The 17,365-nt window shown below is 43.1% G+C and overlaps 1 long non-coding RNA gene across 1 annotated transcript; it reads left to right on the top strand.

Moving 5' to 3' along the window:
• The first annotated feature begins 5,648 nt into the window (after positions 1–5,648).
• On the top strand, positions 5,649–16,684 carry LOC128326818 (uncharacterized). Its single transcript, XR_008308293.1, has 2 exons — positions 5,649–7,562; positions 16,394–16,684. It is a non-coding gene; the product is annotated as an uncharacterized LOC128326818 (long non-coding RNA).
• Positions 16,685–17,365: the final 681 nt, after the last annotated feature.

Raw genomic sequence — 17,365 nt, forward strand, 5'->3', positions numbered from 1 at the left:
TCCGTTGAGAACCTTTGAAATAAAAGTGAACCCTGTAATCTGAATAAGTTCCACTGGAACCATGGATATTGGAACCGTGGATAGTGGGCATTGTGGCAATGAGAAGGGAGAGATTAGGTTCCTGGAGACTTGAAAAATGGGTAAAACAATGGGGGAAATGGAGGGAAATTGTGAAAGAAGTGCCCCACCATGCACCGTGGGTCTCTAGCCTTCCAGGAATGCTCCTCTGCCCAATCCCCAATGGTCATTTGTCCACAGAAAAAATATAGGAAAATGTTTAAACATAAACCAAAACCAATGAGCCACAAAACGGCTTCTTTTCACAAAATGGTGATTGGAAATGACCTCGCAGGTGATTTCTGGCCACCTTGAACCCATGGATACGTGGAATGAACCCTTTGTGAGCCTCCCCACCCCACGGACGCTGAGGATGGGTGTCAATTACCCAGCCACAGATATGCAAAGCCACAGATGTTGGATCTGCAAATGGTAAGGTTTGCCTGTATATTACAACTCCCCAGTCAACAGAGGCAGGGAATCCTATACCAAAATTAAAACTGAGGGACATTTTTAAAAATCAGTTTGCATTAAGGAACATTAAAAAGGTTCACTCTCGAAAACATAATTTGCATCTCTGTGAATATTCAGTTAAGAACATAAGAACATATATTGCTAGTAATAAACCATATACATTTGTTAAGCTAGTAATAAACCATATACATTCTATAATGTTACCAACCATATAAGTTATCATTATGTCCCAGCTGATGTGTATACTTCCACATGATACAATATAGATTGATTAATACTATTTATGATTTATTTATATTGTGCCATGAATTATTATTGTCTAGGGTATGATCCAGCCAAAGTTAGCACTTTTAAGTCCCTTGAATGATTTAATGATGAAAGAATGAATGACTTCATTATAATCTTTGATCGGATTCAAATAAACAACAATAGCACTACATTCTACTGACTACATACAGACATATGTAGCAATACTGTCTACATACAGACAATAGGAATACTGTCCCACATGATTTTAATATGTGATGTGATCATTTCCATGGAAATAAAGAAAATAGGGTTGTGTGTTTCATTTCGGATACAAAACGTTTTGTGCCCCAAACAGGCCATTTCGGCTGTTTTGTAGCCAAAACAAAACACCCAATGCTCAAAACAGAAAATTTTGTAGCTGAAACAAAACATCCCTGTTTCAGATACAAAACGTTTTATTGTTTTGGCTATTTTGGAATTCCATTTTGCAGTTGCGAAAAGTCTTTCTCCTTCAGTCTCCATTTTGAGTTTTGACATCTGTTTGAATGTTCAGGCCCTTCCAGCCTGAAGATTGGCCAGTGAAAGCATGGGCTGATCTGCTGGCAATTGCCTCCTTATTCCTTTTAAGGAAATTTAAGGGTAAAATTTAATCTCATTGGCCAGTGGGACAGTGTGAACACTGCATGGGGCAGTGTGCATTTCATTGTTGTTGTTTCACACTGTTGTGTGTAGATCAATCGCATTTGGGGTGTGTGTGTGTGTGTGTATGTGCATGACCTTTGGAAATCTGCCTGGTTCTTTGCAAAGCTCTGCTGTTGTTGTTGAAGTGCGATGTTGATGTTATTTGGGGTGGATTTGGGGCAGAAAGGGGGCTTTGGGGGCAGAAGAATGGGTCAGGTGGTAGTGCCCCAATGGGTGCCTGCTGCCACCCAGAATCCAAAGGAGTTGGGAAAAGGGCTGATTTTTAAAGAATGTCTGAAGTTTACATGTCTTTGAGGCAGATTCGGGGCAGAAGGGGGCAGAAAGGGGGCCTGAGGGGCAAAACAGTGGGTTGGGTGGCTGTGCCCTAAGGGGTGCCTGCCACCATCTGGATTCCAAAGGAATAGGGCAAAGAGCTGATTTCTTAGGAATTGTTGAAGTTTACGTGTTTTTAAGGTTTTCTCCCCTAGGGAATAATGGAGGTTTCAGCAGACCCATAACTCTACCTGGGGGGCACTGGGGTGGTTGGGAGCGAGTGGTGTTGTAGTTCACATAGGGTGCCAGAGCTCACTCTCAAGTGCTCCTCTTTAGAGAGGAAAGCTGGTCTTTTGGTAGCAAGCATGACTTGTCCCCTTAGCTAAGCAGGATCCACCCTGGTTGCATATGAGAGGGAGACTAGAAGTGTGAACACTGTAAGATATTCCCATTAGGTGATGGAACTGATCTGGGAAGAGCAGAAGGTTCCAAGTTCCCTTCCTGGCTTCTCCAAGATGGGGCTGAAAGAGATTCCTGCCTGCAACCTTGGAGAAGCTGCTGCCAGTCTGTGAAGACAATACTGAGCTAGATAGACCAATGATCTGACTTAGTACAGGGCACCTTCCTATATACCTGTTTCACTACCACACAAGTCAGTTTGGTATCCTAGGAGCTACCCATGGGGAACAATGGGGTATTTTGAGTTTCCCCATTGTTCCCTATGGCCAAAACACTCAAAACATTTTGAGTTCATTCTATCAAAGCAGCTGCGGTCCACCACTGTTTCAGCCAGGGGCGGAGCCACCATTGGGCGAATGGGTTCAAAGAACCTGGGCCGCACCCAATCAGGGGCCATGCTTTGCAGCCCTGACACGCCCCCCACGTCTGACATCAGATGCGGTGGTGCAAGTTTAGCTTGCAACCGGGGGCCGCATGGATCCTTCAGGAGTTAAAAGGCTGATGCTGCTTTCGCAGCACAGCCCAGGTCTTCTGGGAGCCCAGGTCTTCAGCACAGCCCAGGTCTTCTCTTCCCTGCTCCTGGGCTGTGCTGCGAAAGCAGCACCAGCCTTAGTTTAACTGACAAAGGGGCTGCCCAGCCCCTTTGGGAGTTAAAGTGCATTCCCAGTCCCAAACAGACCCTCAAGGCTCCATTCGGGAGCCAGACCACGCCCCCGCATCTGATGTCAGGCGTGGGGGCATGGCTATCCCAGCATCTGACGTCAGGCACGGGGGTGGGGTTAGCAGAGCCGCAGCCGCACACAGGCGGCTGGGGGTCCCGCTCCACCACTGGTTTCAGCAAAATGTTTTGGCCATCTGCATTTTGTTGCAAGCTTGAAACAGAATGCAAAATCCATTTTGCACACATCCCTAGTGTGCGCATGCTTTACGGTGGCTTATAAGCCATGAGCACACCTTTCTCTTTCATGCACCAACGTTTGTGCAGTGTTTAAGCCAGATTGTGTAGAGTCGCAGTCTTAATTGCTAATGTAAGCTGATCATTCCTAAACACAGCCCACTTTCTGTCCTATATGTTGCCAGACATTCTTAACTGCATTTTGCGGTTTAGTATCTAAAATAGACAAAATAGAATGATTGTTGATGCAGTGCAAGATGATGGGCCCCTCAGGTCAGATGGCACTCAACATGCTACTGAGGAAGAGCTGAGGATTTCTGAGAGTACCAATGGTGTTTATGACGCAGTTAGATTAAAGCCTTTTGGGTGCCTAGCGGCTGATGTTGCCATGCGGGAAAAGAAAATCCGAAGCTACAAAGACAGAATTGCAATGGGAACGTGGAACATTAGAAGCATGAAAATGGGAAAGCTCAAGACAGTGAAAGATGAAATGAATTGACTACAGATTGATATCTTGGGCATCAGTGAATTAAAATGGACTGGAATAGGACACTTTTAGTCAGAAAATCATACTGTTTACTACTCAGGACATGAGAAACAAAGAAGGAACAGTGTTGCTTTTACAGTCAGGAAGGATATAGCATTAACAGTACTTGGGTACAATGTGTTCAGTGACCAACTAATATCAATTAGAGTTCATGGACAACCCTTTAACATGACAGTTCTTCAAGTCTATGCCCCAATGACTGATGCAGAAGAAGAGGAAGTTGATGAGTTTTATGCTCAAGTTCAGTCTGAAATTAACAGAACATGCAAGCAAGATGTGCTGCTGGTGGTTGGAGACTGGAATGCCAAAGCTGGAAATGGAAAGAGGAAAACACAATCAGACTGTATGGCCTAGAGAACAGAAATGAAGCAGGACAACGACTTATTCGTTTTTGCCAAGCCAATGATCTCTTCATTGTCAACACATTCTTCATACAACCAAAGCAGCACCCGTACACATGGACTTTACCAGATGAAGTACACAGAAATCAAATTGATTACATTATTGGTGCTAGGAGGTGGAAGAGTTCAGTTAGAATAGCAAAAACATAGACGGGGGCTGATTGTGGAACCGATCACGAAATGATCATGTGCAAGTTCCAAATCAAGCTAAAGCAGAAAAACAAAGCTATCCAGCTTCCACAATATGATATTGAGAATATTCCACCATTTCCAAGGAGAACATCAGAATCCGCTTTGAAGTTCTGAACTTCATTTGATAGGGAACGAGAGAAACTGTGGAATAAAATCAAAGAAGTTGTTAAGGACGAATGTGAAAAGAGACTGCCAAAGATCAAGAAACAGGAGAAAGCAAAATGGATGTCATAACAGATGGTGGAAAATGCCAATAAGAAGAGAGAAGCCAAAGTCAAGAAAAATAAAGACCTCAGGAAGGAACTTAATAGGGAATTTCAGAAAGTTGTTAGAAGAGAGAAGGAGCAGTATTACAATGATATCTGTAAAGACCTTGAGGATAGAAATAGACACGGAAAAACAAAGCAAGTTTTCCAAAAGATCTCTGAACTCAGAACGAGGTTCCATCCTCAAATTGGTATGTTAAGGGACACCAAAGGACAGATAGTAACCGATTCAGAGAAGATCAAACAGAGATGGAGTATACTGAAAATCTGTACAGCAAGGACATCAACAGCCAAGATACTCTAGAAGATACTGTATTCCCTACTTGCAAGAACCTCTAGTATAGGAAGATGAAATTACATTAGATCAGCACTCCAGTCATTACCAAGTCGGAAAGCTACAGTAATTGATGGAATTGATGGAATACAGAAATATGACAGGCAACAGAAGAAGAATTAGTCAAAGCTCTAACTAAACTATGCCAGCAAATCTGGAGAACAACACAGGCCAACAGATTGGAAGAGGTCAGTCTACATATCCATACCAAAGAAAGGAGCAGATTGCACAAACCATTGCACAATATCTTTAATTTTACATGCTATCAAAATAGTTGTGAGGATCATCCAATGCTGATTAGAGCCCTACGTGGAAAGAGAAATGCCGAATGTCCGAGCTGGTTTCAGAAAAGGCCAAGGAACAAGAGACATCATTGCTGATGCATGCTGGATAATTGAGAAAGCCAAATATTACCAGAAAGAAGTCAATATGTGCTTTATTGACTACAGAAAAGCCTTCAATTGTGTCGACCATGTCAAGTTGTGGAATATACTTAGGAAAATGGGTGTCCCAGAACATCTCATTGTTCTCATGAGAAAACTATACACAGGACAGGAAGCCACAGTCCAGATGGAACATGGTGAAACAGACTGGTTCCAGATCAGCAAAGGAGTAAGACGAGGCTGTATACTTTCTCCTTATTTATTCAACCTATATGCTGAGCATATACTGAAAGAAGCTGGATTGGAAGAAGATGAGCATGGTTTTAAAGCTGGAGGAAGAAACATCAATAACTTGCGCTATGCTGATGATGCCACTCTTATAGCTGAGAATGCAGATGATCTGCAAGCTCTATAACAAAATTCAAGGAGCACAGTAAAAAAAAATGGGACTAGGACTAAATGTCAAGAAGATTAAACTAAGGACAATGGGTACAGCAACCAGCCTCAGAATTGACAATGAAGACATTGAAGTGGTGGATAGCTTCTGCCTTTTAGGATTGATCACCAACAGTCAATGATCCAGCAGTCAAGAAATACACTTCAGACTAGCACTTGGTAGGGATGCAATGAAGGAGGCCTTGGAAAGGATATTTAGATGCTGCTACGTGTCTATACCTACAAAGATTAGAATCGTTCAGACAATGGTTTTTCCCATTACACTTTATGGATGCGAAAGCTGGACTTTGAAGAAGCAGGATAGAACAAATATTGATGGTTTTGAACTCTGCTGCTGGAGAAGACTTTTGAGAAAACAAACAAATGGATCATAGTACAAATCAATCCAGAATTTTCACTCAAGGCACAAATGACCAGGCTCAAACTATCATACTTTGGGCACATTATGCAAAGATCCAGCTCCCTTAAGAAGTCCATAATTCTGGAGAAAGTTGAAGGAAAGGAAAGACGAGGGCGAGCAGCAGCAAGGTGGATGGACTCGATTACGACAGCAATGAATGCACCACTGAGAGACCTTAAAGGCCAAGTTGAAGACAGATCATCCTGGAGAGAATCTATCCATGTGGTCGTTAAGAGTTGCCACCGACTTGACAGCACTTAATCAATCAATCTAAAATAGAGCTTCACAACTTTGAACCTCCAGCTTTTGTTGTACTACAAGACCTTTCATCAGTATTTACCGCTGTGGCTAAGGATGATGGGATCTGTAGTCCAACAGCTGGAGAGCCAAAGCTCTCCAATCTAAAAGGAAAAACCTTTAACATGCCTGGGTATTCAAACTCTAGAAAAATAATTTAAAAATAAAAATGTTTGTGGACCAATAGGTTTTGGTGTTCTCTAGTTATTAACATCATTAATACATACTGAAATGTGCTTTATCCCTCTTTCTTTTCCAAGAGCAATCTAAATGTGAATCCAAAAAAAGAACCAGTTTAGAATATGTAAATCTAACTCAGAGTCTTATTGGCATTCAGAAAGAGGTTTTTTCCCCTCCTGCAATACAATAAACTGCTTCATTTTCTCTTGTTTACGTGTTAAAAGACCAGACATTTAATTTAGTTGGAAAATAAAAAGAGCAATATCTAATTTAATTTCTGCCAGTCACATTTTAAAACCAGAAAGCTACAGTATTTGTTTCCGATTCTCCTATACTTGGGTTGATGTGTTTTTTCTTTGCAATTCATGCAAATTGCATAACAAACAAGGATTGATAGTCCTCTTAACGAATTTGTCCATGTACAGTTAAATAATTTACAATGGGAATTATTAATGGTGTTTTCAACATTTAGTACATGGCTTCTTAATAAGGGGTGCTTTCAGATGACAACAAAAAAGCAAATTTCAGGTTTGTATGTATGTATTTTTATTTGCCTTCTGTAGAAGGAACAGCTATGTCACAGAACATTCATCCACCCCTCCTCCTCAGCCAGAGTCTATACAGTCTCATTGCTGTGGTGGCTTGAGAATTACAACCAGCCAGAACTCTCCCTATAAAGAGTGCCAGCCATTGCCATTGCTGCTACTGCTTGGGTGAGGGTGCATTAGTCTGGAAAACAAACTATAAACTTAGTACAACAAGCTCGCATTAGTGCAGTATACTGGTACAAGTGCAGCATTAGTCAAGGTGTTGGCCTTCATATTTTACTTTTTGAAAACAAAATAAACAATGGAACCTGCTGCGGTTTCCAGACAAGGAGGTGAAACTGACAAACCTTCATCAGTTTACAATTTAAAAAAATAATCTGGAAATTGTGGCAGCATTATCGTTTCAGGTTCATGAGCTCCGTGTCGTTGGAATGGTATTTAGAACTGGTGAAGGTCCCCCTATCAGTTAGGTAAAGATATGTTCATGTTTTGAGACCTAAATGTAACTGTGATATCTTACAGACTGTACCAACCGCACTGAACGTTAACTCAGAGGGACTCTAACCCCCGAACCTTGGGGACCTGGCCCATGGCCTCCAAGGTCCAGGGCGCCTCCAAATGGCTGGGGGAGCCTCCTCCATGCCACGCCATGACAAACATCCCTTTTAAAAACAGTTTTCAGCTGCTGCACGGCCGAGGGGTGGTTGCCACGGCGTGAGCCCAGCAATCCCTCTCCCCCACCCCCAGCAGCCGCCGCAGCCACCAGAGCAATTTGGCCCAGAGTCTTTAACTAACTGTGAGGCATGCCTGCACAGTTGTGAGAGATCGTCGCAAGTCCATAACATCACAGGTTTGCGACGATCTTCCACAACTGTGCTGGTGCGGCTCTCACTTAGAGATGCTGGGCTGAATGGCAGGCCCAGCATCTCTCCAGTCTCCACCGTCACCTCAGCCATAATGATATTGTATTATCATTGACACCGACTGAACAGCACTTAATCAATCAATCAATTATATTTAGAACAGGTGGTGGTGGCGGAGAAGCAATCAGATTATGTAGAGAGCAGGTAGGTAATAAGCTATATCATCAAATTAGGTGAGACAATACTGTACCTTAAAATCAGTTCACACACTTGAAAGGACTGTGCTAAAACTGAAACTAAAGCTCTAAAAGAGACCTGCTCAACTTGGGCTGCCCTCAACTGTTTTTGAACTACAGTTCCCATAATCCCCAGCCACAGTGCCAATAGCAAGGGATTATGGGAATTTTAGGCCAACATCTGCAGGAGGCCCAAAGTTGAGCAGTCCTGCTCTAAACATTAATTGACTGGGTAAATATTCAGACTTAATTTCAAAAGATGAAACTAATAAGAAAATGAGGGGGAAAGTTAAAAGGAAGTTGAGCAGGGATGTCAAGAGGGTCAAATTTGTTCAGATTGCTTAAAGATTGTTTAAACCCATGATAATAGACTCTCAGGACCAAACTACATTTGATTTTTAAAACAGTGTTTGCCTTAACCAACCATTTTTCTTTAGTAAACAGCAATCCTAATTGGGGTATGCTGTAGTTTGCGATGATGGTGAGGCAGTTGAGGGCTTCAACCTTACCCCCACTATGTTCTCCTCCCATGGGGATTGCCATATGCTATTTGTCCTGGAAAAAAGCTCCTATTGGTACCAATGGATGTTCAAAATGAGGTGATTCTGTGAAAAACGCATAGACACCATAACATAATAGCTTCCCAAAGATGTCTTTCCCTCTGAACCCTGCTACTTAAAGGCTGACTTCCATCCTGAAGCATAATAAGATTATATATGCTTTAAAATTTTGTCCAAGTGAATGTAATACAGATGGTTTCATTCATATGTATATTTCATCTTGCTTTTGAATCACATTATAACTCTTGGCTTAATGGTCCTTTGGGAAAGTGAGTTACACAGTTCATTATCCATTGCAGAAAAATAATCCATTTTTATTATGCTGATTTTCAATTTCAGTGGTTGTCCTTAACCTTGTACTGCAAAAGAAAGTAAAATACTTGGGAAAACTTTTCTATGGAAAGTGAAATTTTATACGAGTGTTAGCAGTGTTCTTAACATTACTCTTGAGATTTGGTAAATGAAGTATGGTGTGGGCTGCAACCTCTTTCAGAAGCAGTCTTCAGAAAACGGGATTTCCTTTGAAGCAAGGGTTATTCCAGTGTGCAGCTGGACACATTTTGAGCAGTGCAAAAAAAAAAAAAAGTTATTGTGCAGTTGGACCTATGGAATTTAATAAGGAAGGAAGCAGGCTATTTCTTAAAAAGAAATAGAGAAAAAGGAAAAAATGAAATAAATATGAATTCTGTTTTCTTTCAATCTTCATAACTTTATACAAAAAGAAGTATATTAAAGTATTCCAGTTATTCTCTCCCATTCCTTGGAAGATGCATCCCATTTTCTGGTTCCCTGCCTGTCTCTGTCTTCCTTCCTTCCTTCATTCATTTCCCCTCTCTCCCTGTCTATCTCTTTCTACTCATTCTCATTTTCCCTTCCATCTTTTCTGTTAGAAAATTCCATCTTTCCATCTCCTCTTAGGAGTTGTGCATGGATGGCGGAGGGCTGCACCTGCTACTTCTGCAGTAGAAAACAAATCTTAGAATGGACCTTACTTGTTTGAATAGTACTCCAGCTGGTTCCAAATAGATCAGTGCCAGTGTGCCAGGAATACATTACTATCATGCTTTCTACAGTCTTCCTGGCACAATGTAAGGACCAAGCTTTCATGCCATTCTTAAACAGGATAGGCATTGCTTCCTGTTTCTTCTTTCAGTTCCCTTTCTAGGTCTCCTCTTTGTATTTATAGAGATGATTACTCCTCCCAGTCTTTCTCCCTATATAATGGAATGACCTAATTCCTCTCTTTCTTCCAAATCCTCTCTCAGACCATCTTCCTATTTTGCTCTTCCGAGCACAACACCCCTTTGCCTCCAGGTCTTTCTTTTCCCACTCCAGATCTCCATTCTCCATCTTTCTCATTCACACAGAACAGATTTAAAGAGTAAACATTACAGAGAAGAGGAGGAAGGAATGGGGATTTAAAAAAAGCTTCTTCTGAGATTCATAGTCCAAAATAAACACGTTCAAAAAATCAATAAACATATGTGCCCATAATTTGTAGTCCTGCTGATTAAAATAGGTCCTTACCTGTTTTAATCAGTTACAGATGTAATTTATTTTTCTATTGATTTGTCAACATATCGACCTGTTCTATTGATTGACAATTAAAACTTACAGCCTTCATAATGATAGAATATTTGAAACCACTAGCTGATATACTGCCAAAAAAAAAAAATCAACTTATTAACACTGTGCTTGCTCAACTTGCATTACCCAAGAATAAGCCATTATTTCTAATTGACTTACTCTTGTGTAATGCATTTTTCACAAACACAACTTACTAGGCTGACTTCCTCTTGTGTGATATGTCAGCCACTGTATGTATCTCTTCTATATGTCCAGTTCAGTGGTGATTGTGAGAGATTCTTATCTGAATTCATAAGAGACAAATGTGCATGCATTTCCCACTGTACACCTCAGGATTTAGGGGGACCTGAGCAAACTGCCCTCTGTGGGCCCCTTCCTACTTGAATGGGCAAAAAGATGATCACTCCACTACCACCAAGCAAATGTTACAGATACTGTTGAACTCAATGATTGGCCTTGGGCCCTCAATAGCTGCTCAAAGATACTGAGCCCTAATACCCTTCCTGAATTGTAGATGCTGGATTGCAGCCAATGAGTTTCCAGGTCCTCTTATATTTTTCTAGGACTGGTTCTTGTGACCAAAAACTAGGCTAACTCGATGTTTATCCAAGTTAACTTACTTGGTGTGCTCCTGATTTAAATCCTCCAAAAATGATTGTCTGCTGTGCAGAAGGCTCTAGGGGTGTGTGTTTCATTTTGGATACAAAATGTTTTCTGCCCAAAACAGGCCATTTAAGCTGTTTTGTAGCCAAAACAAGACACCCAATGCTCAAAACAAAAAAAATTGCAGCCGAAACAGAACATCCCTGTTTCAGATGCAAAATATTTTGTTGTTTCAGCTGTTTTGGAACTCCATTTTGCAATCACAAAAAGTCTTTTTTCTTCAGTCTCCATTTTGAGTTTTGACATCTGTTTGAATTTACGGCCCTTCCAACCTGCAGATTGGCCAGTGAAAGCATGGGCTAATCTGCTGGCAATTGCCTCTTTATTCGTTTTAAGGAAATTTAAGGGTAAAATTTAACCTCATTGGCCAGTGGGGCAGTGTGAACACTGCATGGGGCAGTGCACATTTCATTGTTGTTGTTTCACACTGTTGTTTGTAGATCAATTGCATTGGGGGTGGGGGGTGGATGTGCATGACCTTTGGAAATCTGCTTGGTTCTTTGCAAAGCTCTGCTGTTGTTGATGATGTGTGATGTTGATGTTATTTGGCGTGGATTTGGGGCAGAAATGGGGCTTTGGGGGCAGAAGAGTGGGTCAGTGGTAGTGCCCCAATGGGTGCCTGCTGCCACCCAGAATCCAAAGGAATTGGGAAAAGGGCTGATTTTTAAAGAATGTCTGAAGTTTACATGTCTTTGAGGCAGATTTGGGGCAGGAAGGTGGCCTGAGGGGCAAAATAGTGGGTTAGGTGGCAGTGCCCCAAAGGGTGCCTGCCACAACCCAGATTCCAAAGGAATAAGGCAAAGGACTGCTTTCTTAGGAATTGTTGAAGTTTACGCATTTTTAAGGTTTTCTCCCCTAGGGAATAATGGAGGTTTCAGCAGACCCATAACTCCACCTGGGGGGCACTGGGTTTGCCAGGAGTGAGTGGTAATTTAGTGCACATAGAGTACCAACCATCCTCATGGGTTGCTAACCCATGGAGTGATGGGTTCTGTGGTTTCTGAGGTGTTCTGAGTGTAGATTCTCTGGTAGCATATAAGATTTTCAACAGCAAACCATGAATCCATTCTCATATGATAACACTCTCACATGCTACCACTCTGAACATCTCAGAATCAGAACCCAGTACCCCATGGGTTAGCAACTCATGGAGGTGTTTGGCACCCTATGTGCTCTACACCACCACTTTCTCTGGGCCATCTTGGTGCATCCCAAGTGCAGTTATGGGGCTGCTGAAACCTCCATCATTCCCTTTGGGGAAGAACTTTAAAGACGCGTAAACTCCATTAAATATTTAAAAAATAAGCCCTCTGCCAAATTCCTTTGAAATAATTCTGGCAGCTTCCTTGCCCCCACTGGGCACTACCACTCACCCTACTCTGCTCTGGGCCACCTCTTTCTCCGCAAGTGAAGCTATACTTTTGCTGAAACCTCCATTCTTCCCTATGGGAAAAATCTTAAACTTCAAAAATTCTCCAAAAATCAGCCTTTGCCCAATTCCTCTGAAATCTGGGTGGTAGCTTCCACCCATTAGGCTCTACCACCTCAACCCACTAGTTTTGCCCCACGGCCATTTTTTTAAATCCAAAACATTTCAGAGTTAGATTTTGCAATTTCAAGGTGTTTCAGATTGGCTGATTTTGAACAAAGAACAAAATGGGGGTGTTTCAGATTCGGGCCAAAAACAAAACGCACAACAAAGAAGGCTCTACTTAACCAGCCCTGATCTGATTCTAGATCAAAAATCCCGGCTAGCCTGCACCAATCACCACAGCACATGATAATTTCCAGCTGGCATTTCTGCTTGCATATGAGCAAACTTTGGGAGCGCATTGGTTGAGTTATCCTGGATAAGCAGTGAGTTAACCACATTCTCGGTTGGTTGAATCACTCCCTAATATTGCTGGTTTTCCTATATCATGGTTAAAATGCACAAATCAACCTACAGTTACATGATGAAGAAAATTACTTAAAGTAGTCCCATTGAAATTAAAAGGACATTAGACAATGCCTGACAACTTTAGTCCCATGGAAATTAAAAGTTGATAAAAGTTGTCAGGCATTGTTAATGTCCTTTTAATTTCAATGGGACTACTTTGAGTAGTTGTCATCACATCAATCATCTTGTTTGACCAGATTGCTGACTGAAAATGGTATGCAATGCATACTTTTTTCTTTGCCTAATTCATTGTAGATAAAGCATTATACTCAATTCCTATTAACTTTAGGGATCAAAAAAGGGCTCTAGCATATAAATAGATCAATGTGGTATTACTCAGCAGAAATCATTCCAATCAAATTCACATAAAAGTGTGAAAGAATAGAAATGTGGAGGAGGAAGCTTTTCAGAACAATCGCTCTTGCTCACTATGAAATAATATGTAAGAGTTGCTGAAGAAAATTATAAGGCAATTAGAAAGGCCAGCTGAAAACATATTAAAGGTACCCAGCCAAAGGAACGGAATATGCTTAAAGGAGACTGCATGAGTTCAAATATGGAAATAAATAAGCCACTGCAGAATTCTTTAGCAGAGACAAACTGAAGCCTGCTGAGATGCTGAAATACACTTGAGTTTGTTGCAAGACTTGTGCCAGAACTCAGTAAAAGCAAGCAGTTGCTTGCTGGGAGGCTAACCGGGCTTGAAGGCACGATCCCTAATTCATTCATTAAGAACTGTGGAACTGTGTAGTGTTCCCCTTGCTGGGTGCAAGGCCGAAACATGAAAGCAACCTTACCCAGGTCCAAAGACTGGTGCAAGTGTATTTCCCTGTATTTTAAATGGAGTGTCCAGAGCATGGAGGTTTGTAGGAGCCAATCAGAAGGAGAACAGAGCAAGCAACACTGAATAGTAGGCTACTGGCCCAGGACCTACTCTTAAACAGAAGATGGAAAGTGTGCTTATGCAAGAAACTCTAAGATTTGAAGTGAGAGTGGCATACTTCCTTCTCATTATGTGGTACACTTAATCAAGAATTAAAAGTTCCAGAATTCTGTACTTTCTCTCAGGGCATTTTCAACACACAGGCAGGAGAAGCCAACTGGTGAGGCATCTGACTGGCACCAGAGGGGAGAGACAAGCCACACAACAGTCAGAACCATTGAGATCTCAGGAACACTGGGACTCCATGCTGCTGATAGGCTTTAAAGACATGGGCAGAAGATGTATTTATTTATTTAGCACATTTGTTTACCACACCAAATTCACGTCTCTGGGTGGTTTACAATAAAACAATACAGATTAAAAAGGAAGTTAAAACACTAAACCAATTTAAAACAATGATAGACTCTATAAGTCTAATTAAAAGCCCGAGTGAAACCTGCGTGTCTTAACAGCCCTTTTAAAAAGCTGTCAGAGATGAGGAGACCCTTATTTCAGCAGGGAGCACATTCTAAAGCCTTAGGGCAGCGATGGAGGAGGCCTGTCCCTGAGTAGCCACCAGATGAGCAGGGGGCAGCTACGGAAAGACCTTCCCAGGTTATCACAATAGGTAGCAGGGCTCAAAATGGAAAAGACATTCTCTTAAATACATGTTAGGCCTCTGGTTTCCAGAGCACGTCGCACAGCACTAGAGGTGTGCACATAACCGGCAGGCCCAGTTTGGTTCGAATTTGAAGTGGATCCAAACTGGACCGGGATAGTTCGGTTCTACCCCCCCCCCCCCCCGTTTGAAGTGTGCGTGTGTGATCCTACATGTAGAAAAAACATTTGTACTCACCGCCTCTGGGGGGCTTCTCCGAGGCCACAGGGGTGGGTCTCCAGAGCTTCCCCCTCCCCCCACAGGCCTCCATTATACTCCAAGTCACCCGGTTTGGGCAGTCTTCACCTTGTTCCTGTCCTCACCCCCATCATGGTGGCCATTTTGGAGGCTGCCGTACATGCCTTACGAGTCGCCGCATGGCCAAGTCATGACCCAGGCCATGTAGAGGCCCATTGGGCATGTGCAGCAGCCTCCAAAATGGCCACTGCGATGGGGGTGAGGCCCAGAATGGGCCGAAGACTGCCTGAACCAGGTGATTTGGAGCAGAATAGAGGCCAGAGTAGGGATGTGCATGATCCGGACTAGTCCAAACCTGCACCAAGGGGGGGTCTCCCTTTAAGGGCAGGGGGGTAGAACTTACCCCTCCCGCCACTTTTCCCCCTCCGGCGCTGTCTTTTTATGCAAAGATTTTTGGGCGGCAGCATTCTTCGCTGCCGCCCCTGCCCCCGTCGTCGCCCGGCAGTCTTCCTCAGGGTAGTACGCATGCACCGCCTACATCACACGCAGCGCGCGTGCATGGCGGCGACAGGCACACGCCGCTGCATGCGCTTGCGTACTACCCTGAGGAAGACTGCCGGGCGGCGATGGGGGCAGGGGCGGCAGCGAAGAACGCTGCCGCCCCAAAATCTTCACATAAAAAGACAGCGCCGGAGGGGGAAAACTGGCGGGAGGGGTAAGTTCTACCCCCCCGCCCTTAAAGGGAGACCCCCCCTCGGTGCCGGACTGCCGGACCGATCCGGTCCAGATCCAAACCAGTCTGGAGGCCTCCAACATGGCCTCCGGACCAGTTAGTGCCCCAGAAACTTGGCAAGCAGATTCAGCACCGGAGGGGGAAGAGTGGTGGGAGGGGTAAGTTCTACCCCCCACCCTTAAAGGGAGACACCCCCCCTCGGTGCCGGTCCGGACCAGTCTGGACCATGCACATCCCTAGGCCAGAGGGGTTAAGGTAACATTTGGAGACACACACCCCACCATGGTCTTGGAGAAGCCCCCTGAAGGGGGTGAGTATAATTTTAAAAAAAAAATCACAGGGAGGGGGGACCCCCGAACAGCCAGGGGAGGTTGTTGGTCCGATAATGAACTGAACCAGGGGGGTTCAGTTCTATATCGGACCATCAAATCAAATAGGTTCAATGTTGAACCTGTTTGACATCAAACCTGTTCGCACATCCCTACAAAGCACAGCTAGGTACATAGGAATCTGCCTTATTGAATCAGACCTGTGGTCCATCAAGCTTAGTACTGTCTACACTGACTGGCAGGAACTGTCCAGGGTTTCAGATAGGCATTTCTGAGCCCTCATGTATAATTTATTTACACATATGTGGCCATATTGCAGGGTCTGGTCTATACATGAAAATAATTTATCGGTCCCTCAAAGGGACCTAAAGAAGCTAGAGAACACCAGTCAATCCACCAGTTTTTCAAAACAGACACAGCCCTTTGTGGAGTGGAGCACAAAGTATTACAGCTTTGTTTGAGGCCCAGAGAAATGATGCTTGGGCACAGGCTAGGGTAGGAGGGTCCTGACATTGAACCATTGTGTTCAGGCAGTGGATCCTTCCTCTTGAAAGAATGTGCTATTCATGTCATGCATTCCAGCACAATAATTGACCTCCTCTTTACTTCTCAGATATCCAATGATAAACATGCCATGGAAGTGAGCATGTGGGATGCCTTTCCTGGGAAAGAAGGGCCGATCATGTGCCAGAGGATCCACAAAACCTGGAGCCAGTCCTAGTATGCTGGTGGCATAAGACAGCAAATGGAGTTTGAGCGCTGAAGGACCATGTTGTGCCATCTATTTTCAGGCTACATTCTCTACCTATTCTACCATAATCTAGCAGGATGTGATGCATCCATACATGGTATATCTTATTTCATTCGGGGTTTGGAAATGAATTAAACATTACGATTCATTGAATTCCCCCCTGCAATGACTTTTTTTTAAGATACCTCTGCATAGATTGTTCTTAGCTTTCATTCTTAAACAACACAGCCTTAAACCAATGAGGAATTCAAGTTCAACTATAATATTAAATCTCACTCTTCTTATGTGAAATAAGATTCTCAGATCATAGGGAAGACAGGGGACTCATCCAAACCCTAACCCTTTTGTTCAGCTAATTAAAACCAGATATGTTTCCCTCATAAGTCACATGGTGCTGTCATCTTCAACAATGCCCACTCTCAAAGGATTACCCACATGGCCTGCTTCTAATAATATGATGAACCTTGTTGGGAAATTTGATCTGGACATTCTCATGATCCCCTTCCTCCCATACAAATCTCTACTCTAGTATGGAGGCCCTTTTCCATGTTCCCCCATTATCAGAAGTGAGTAGGTGAGCATGAGGGACAGGCCCTTTTCCATAGTTATGGGCCAGGTTCCTAGTGGGACACACATGGCCTATCACTGCATGGTTTCAGAAGGTAAAAGTGTGCCGACAAGTCAATTTTGACTCCTGGTGCCCACAGAGTCATGTGGTTTTCTTTGGTAGAATACAGGAGGGGTTTACCATATCCATCTCCGGTGCAGTTTGAGATGAAAAATAGCACGACTATTTTTCCAACAAACTTTTTAGAAAAGCTGCCTCTCACATAA

Source organism: Hemicordylus capensis, chromosome 5, assembly GCF_027244095.1.
Source record: "Hemicordylus capensis ecotype Gifberg chromosome 5, rHemCap1.1.pri, whole genome shotgun sequence".
Taxonomy (NCBI): Eukaryota; Metazoa; Chordata; class Lepidosauria; order Squamata; family Cordylidae; genus Hemicordylus; species Hemicordylus capensis.